At 35.3% G+C, this 6,703-nt stretch overlaps 1 long non-coding RNA gene across 1 annotated transcript; it reads right to left on the bottom strand.

The window, feature by feature from the left end:
* Positions 1–295: 295 nt before the first annotated feature.
* On the bottom strand, positions 296–1,094 carry LOC135212694 (uncharacterized). The gene is made up of 3 exons (XR_010313967.1): positions 1,049–1,094; positions 787–886; positions 296–447 (listed from the first exon to the last, which is right to left on the bottom strand). It is a non-coding gene; the product is annotated as an uncharacterized LOC135212694 (long non-coding RNA).
* Between the last annotated feature and the right edge of the window lie 5,609 nt (positions 1,095–6,703).

Below are 6,703 nucleotides of genomic sequence, written 5' to 3'. Positions count from 1 at the left end.
TTGTTAACACCTGACTGGAGATATTTTCAGGGAGCAATCACAGAACGAATTTACTGAGGTCACTTTTGATTCCTCGGTTTTTCTCAAGGTACAGTGAGAAGAAGTAAATGCAGCAAATTTGCATGATGGTCCATTACAGTTCATCGTGTCCTGCAAATAAAAGACACAAAAAGATATCAGCTTACATTCCTTTGAATACTATATATCAATAATTTCCTTTTACCGAGGCCCGTTCATTGTTTCAGTCTCGCAGTATACTCAGTTAATACTTATTTACCTAGAATTAGGATGTAAAAAGTCCGTCGTCCAATTTCTTTCCGACTTCAGCCATGACTCTGGAATCCCGAGGATGGAGTTGATCATTCCCGAATTCCTCTTGTGGGCTTCAACTGCGTTCCAGGATCCGTGGGCCATGCGAAGGATTTGGGCAGCAAGTTCTGCCACGACCTGCAATGAAAGTCACATCCGAAATTGTAATCAAAGTTTCCGTTTTGTACTGTGAAGTAACAGTGTATTGGAGGCTTCCAGTTTGCATTCTGTACTACGTAATCTAATGACAAAAACTACTTTTTTTTTGGCTCTTTCCTAAGAATGACCCCAAGCAAAGTTCGGGGCTCGTTATCTAGGACTGATATTTCTTGGGAGTCATTAACTTTATGAATATATTACAGTCTTTTTTGTTTATGTTTTTACGGTTATATCCCACACGGGGTCAAAACCCTTTGGGGGGCTACCATCTAGAAAAGATCCATTTTATAAATAACCTCCTGGCAATGATAGACTCACCTGTCACTCTGTTATCATGAGATCTTCCTGAGCCGTTGCATAGCAGGAGAGAATGACGACCACCAAGGCCAAGCAGGCAGCTACGAATTTTGACTGCATTCTGAAAGAAAGTCAAGGGCATTGATAACGTCATGTTCTCTATATCAACCATCTAAGATGAATTCACATCAAAACACAAAACAAAATCGTATGTTGGTGGTTCATACAGAGTTCATGTAAAGGGAAGTAATTATGAAATACAGAACCGCTTGTGAATGTATACTTTGAGAGAGACGAAATAAGTGGGTGAATCAGGAAGACAAACAAAGATCGAATGGCGGCGTCCAGAGAGAATCTCCCACTTTTTAAGCAGTGTCAACCCCTTTCCAAGCTATACCTGTCCAACCACCCCTCCCTCCCGCTCCCTTCCCCCACCTTCAACCCCAGGGTTCCATTCAAAGACAATTATTTTCGTCCTACCTTGTTTTGTCTGCATATTTTTTTTTTTTTTGTCAACTATTATGTTCTTTTTAGCTCCATTCAAGCAAGAGTTTCAATTTTTTCCACATTTATTGTGTCTCGTACGATTATCATCTTATTTGAACGCAATGAAGGGACAACTGTGTGCATACGAGCTTCGTGGCATTACAGTTTAATCATATGAATGAATATCGAACCAGATTTAATACCTATCCAAGCAAGGCCAATTTTTACTGGTTGGGATAAAAGAAACCTGATGTAGCTGCTTCTCGAATTTTAGCCTTTTGTCTACCTAAATATGTTATATAGCTATGTATGTATGTATGTATATAAACGAACAAGATTATGACCTTTAACATTTTATTCCCAATAATTTAATTATTGCTTATCTGTAACCTAATCTGTCGTTTGACAATGGGGTTATTTTGCTGAGCATCCAAGAAGTGGAAACGACGAGAAACCTCGACCACCATTGCCATCCATAGCAGACCATTTTCCCCTGCTTTTGTGAAGGAGGAATGACGTCGTCAGATATATCTATTCAGTAATTAGCTATCATGAAGTTATAGAATTATTTCTATTTTGATTCTAGCTATCTGTTTGCCTGTAAAAATATGTACTAGATACGTGATATTATCAACGAAAAATTTCTATTATGAGGGAGTTGCTCATAGCAGCGCAGCCTTCAGGTCTCACATGCTTTAATTTATTCCTTTGTTTGTTTTAATGTTCTGGCTAGCCTATGGTCCCTCTTCACCCTTGTCTATGACTGTCTAAAATCAGCCTTCCAGCTACTTATTCTCTCCTTACGTTAACAGAAGCACAATAGCTCCTTATTGACCTTATTATTATATTATTATTATTATTATTATTATTATTATTATTATTATTATTATTTTATTATTATTATTCCAGAAACAGATCCAAGCGGAGCAACAAGATTCCAATGTTGGTGACAAAAGAGACCATCCAGATTTTACGTAAGCCGAGTCACTGTCCTACGCTATGACACCCATACTTTTTTTTAACCGATTCTTTGTCTGATTGTGACTTTTCTCGAGGAATTTCTATTCGTGATCATACAGATCATATTTTGTGTCATGGACAAGTATCACATAAATTTAGTTTTCATATGTATAATTCAATCGGAAGAAAACAAAGAATCAACCAGGAAAAGAATGTGCAGAGAGAAAACTATTAATTATCATCATCATTACAGTTATCAGAGAACTTCTGGGGCTTTATCTTAAAAATTACCTATTTTAAACATTCCTAAATACGAAGTAGTATTATGAGTGAAGATAAACTATTCTTTTATATATTATTTAATATGTCTACATAGAGATCCCTCTTTGCTAAAAATCTGATTTCGCCCTAACTATCTTGTGAGTTACTGCAAAGTTCCTGCTGCCTTATGGCTTTTGTTAGTTAATGCTGCACACTTCTTACATCCACTTGTAACATTTTTATTCTTAGATTATTATAGACCAATAGCGTCTGATCTGCTAAAAATTTAGGGTATTACTAATAATACCCGGAACTCTCCCCTCACCTAACTTTCCTCAACTCGTCTGTGATATTTGTCATTCTTGCAGACATATTCTAATGCGTTTTCATTTCCGAAAATTCTCACGGAATTTCAGTTTTTTTAACATCAATTCATTGAAATTTGAATTTTTTTTAGTCTTTTGCATTAAAATGGCCTTATTTTATATCTGTAAGTCAGAGGAGCAGCCTAGTGTATGATATTAAGCTTCTTGTTTTCCAATGAAATTATCTTCTAAGAGTCTCATTAGATAAATTTTCACGCCCGTAAATAATACTTCAGGTTTTGAGTTGTTCTATATTTCATCCATAGATATAGAGAGGCCTCCATAGCTATGGTCTTATCCACACCCGATGTACTTTTCTTTAAAGACTCATAGACTTATTCACTGACATTTTTTTCTTCTTTTTTTTTACCCAAAGAGAGAATGAATAAAGTCGTCATTCTAAGTCAAGATGATTTCATTAAAGAGGAAATCAATATATTCCAAATTCTGTACTTATATCTCTCCAATAAACTTTATTGACATACAATACACCGACACTTGGGTACAAACATTCCATAACCAAATTGCTTTCAAATAAGATTATAATTGTTATGGAGAAAATACCACGAGAAAAGAATGAGTGTTATGCTTGAACAGACCTATAGAGGAGATATGATTAAAGCAATAGAAAGAGAAAACGTAGGGAAGGGGTCAAATTGTCCAACGGTTGGTTGGGTGCGAGTAGGGTTGGAGTGTGGTGTTGGTACGGCCACCCCGTAGAGGACTGCTCAGCTGCTTAAAAAGAGGAAGATGCTCTCACGAGAACATCATTCGATCTTCCTCGCTCTTCTTAGTCACTTTTTCCTTCCAGTAGCACCTGAAAGTGAGTATAAGTATTATCCTTGATTAAGCTTTTTTTATTTAATGGTTTTAACTATCTACTGTAGTAGGCTACATGTGGATTTGTTTATTTTCTGGAGTGATGTGATCTCCTGATAGTTGAAAAAGATTCTCATAATACGGTGTAAACTGTAAAGTTTCTATAGATCTCGTTTACCTAAGTAAAATTAAGCAAAATGATGTGCCTGTTACCTTAGTTTAAGAGAAACTCCACTTAATTTCCTTTTAGAATGCAGGCAAAATTCTTCGCCGTCCTTGTGGCAATGGTAGTTGTCGTTCACTCCTGCTATACGGCGTCTGCCCAGGAAGATCTCACGACAACAGAGAGACAGGTAAGCTATAAAGCCGTTATAAGAGTTCAGAAATCACTCTGTTGAAATTCTAGCTTTTAACCAAGTTTTATAACCTAACTGGAAGACTGAAATGCAGTTGCTTCGCAGTTTGATGCAAAGATATATGTTGCTTTAATATCTTCCCATTAACCGTCTCCTAAAGCTTATATACTTGACTTAGAATGATTCAACAAGGGTCGCAGAACTTTATTTAGATAGAAACGTAACTTTCATTTTAGGTGGTGGCAGAACTGGCATCCCAAATCCTGGGCGTGTCCCATGGACCCTGGAGTTCAGCAGAGGCCCACAAGAGGAATTCAGGAATGATCAACTCCATCCTTGGAATTCCCAGAGTAATGGCTGAAGCAGGAAAGAAGTAGGATGACGAAATGTTTACATTCTAGGTAGGTGAGGAGTGGCTGATGTACTTTCAAAAATGAAAATTATCAGTAAAAAATAGAGTGACCTGCCCAGATAAAGAGAACACGCCTTCACAGGCCTGTATTGAGGGGGGATGGGGTGTCGAGCTGTACTTTTAAAGTAAAAAGTAACAATCTTTTGTTATTTGGGTAGTCATTTTCTTATAAATTGTGTTTTTAAACATTAACATCATTCTTTAGTAGTAGGAAATACAAGAGTGATAATAGGAATATGATATAGGCCACCATATTTGTAAATGATTTTAAGTAAAATTCTGTTAACCAAAGTCAGTTCTTTGAATAACATCTAATTGGGTAGAAGGGCATAGACCGCATACCCAATTTTTCTTCTTAATACAACTAAAATAACATTTTCAAGTACTTCATCCTGTATATACCTATATATATATATGCAATGACATTTCTAGAAGAAAAAGTCCAGTTTTGGGAAAAACGAACCCTCCCCCCCAAAAAAAAAAAAAAAAAAAAACTCTGGGTACGGACCTGTGTCAAAGAAATGAAACTTGCAAATTTACAAAGTTGATATTTTTGTCTTTTATGCAGACCACAACCTACTACAACTGACACTACAAAAATTAGATGCATACACCTTCTTCCAGCTGCACCTTTAGAGAAACCAGGACACCAAAAAATAACCTCCACAGTTCATTCTGTTACTTTTCCATGGAAATGAGTTTCTTCAGCCAGATCTCAACGAAACTCATTGATCTTCAGTTATGCCATAGTTCAGCAACAGACAGTTGTGAATTGATGCCCGAGTCCAGATATCCATCTTGCTGGAAAAAAAACTCTCTGAAACTTCAGGTGAATAAGATTTGCATCAAATTTCATCAATAAATATGGCACCTGAAATTATTTTCTTATTTCCCAATTTTGTTGGTTAATATGTGTACATATACTAAAAAAAAGAGTTAATGCAAGAGAAAGAATGTATGAATATTTGGATAGCACAGATAAAAATGTATGTATGTATTATGTGTCATGTAACTTACTGGTTGCTGATCTGTGACTCAACCATAGAAATCTCATGAGCGGTAATTGGACAAACATCCTTAAAAAGAATATAAACAGATCAAGAAATAGATAAGTCAATAAATAGATATTTTATTAGATATTTTTAATAATAATCAGCTTATATGTCTGCTAAGAATGTTTTTAAGTATGATTGTCGACTCGAGACTCAGTAGTCATCTTAATCGTAAACGCCGAATGCCCTAGTGCTATTATATAGGGCTCTGCCCTAGTACAAACCGGGCTCGACAAAAATCAAGAAACTGAAAAAAAAAGTGAGGTTAAACCACAAAGGATAGAATAAACCTAAATGAAAAAATATAATAAATTGGAAAATATAATTATGGATTACGCCTACACACACACATGAGCACACGTACACACAAACACACACACACACACAGAGTCGTACTATACATATGTGTATTGTAATTTGAGTTTATATGCTTTACTAACACATGTGCACATAAAATGAATATATTATGGGAAGATTAAGTACATATATTGTACTTTCCAAGTTTTTTTTTAATGTATAACTTTTACGCCATATTTCCTTCGAGCATCTCAGATCATATTTTTCTCTTCTGATACATGATTAAGGTAAATGAAACCTTTGTCTGGGGATAACTAGCCATGTATATATATAATATATAATTATATATACATTATAGATTAATATATTATATATATAAAGATAATGTCACGGAGGAACTTGAAAACACGAGAACTGGCGAGATCTTTCGGTCTTAACGACCCTTTTCTTAGGCAAAAGCAAAACTGATCAGAACAGAGAAAAACACAGTATAAGTAGGTACAGTATACAAACAGACATTACAGTATTAACATAAGGTCCAATTCACTTTGAAGAAACGAATAAACGAGAAAAGCCACACGTGGTCACAGGTAATTTAGTCCAGAACAACAATACATATTTTGAGAACAGAGTCATATACGACCGGACAGTACAGATTTAGTAAAATTCCAAGTATTAGATTAAGGATTTAGGAGCGGTGTGGTCAGACACATTGGTCAAAGGCATTTTAATTCGAAAAACAATAAAATTTATATTATAACGTGAAATTTACATGTTCAAAGAAGGAGTGAGAAACGAACATAGGATATAAATATAGCGAACATGAAGAGATAAAAAAATAATAGCTAAAAACATGTGGGACTAATTAATTAATAGTTAATTCATTTATTTTAAGGTCCTTCTTCATACACATATATGGGTCCAAATGGC

The sequence above is a fragment of the Macrobrachium nipponense genome, chromosome 19 (assembly GCF_015104395.2).
Source record: "Macrobrachium nipponense isolate FS-2020 chromosome 19, ASM1510439v2, whole genome shotgun sequence".
Taxonomy (NCBI): Eukaryota; Metazoa; Arthropoda; class Malacostraca; order Decapoda; family Palaemonidae; genus Macrobrachium; species Macrobrachium nipponense.
Note: the sequence above shows the minus strand (reverse complement) of the source record. Positions and strands in the feature narration are given on the sequence as shown.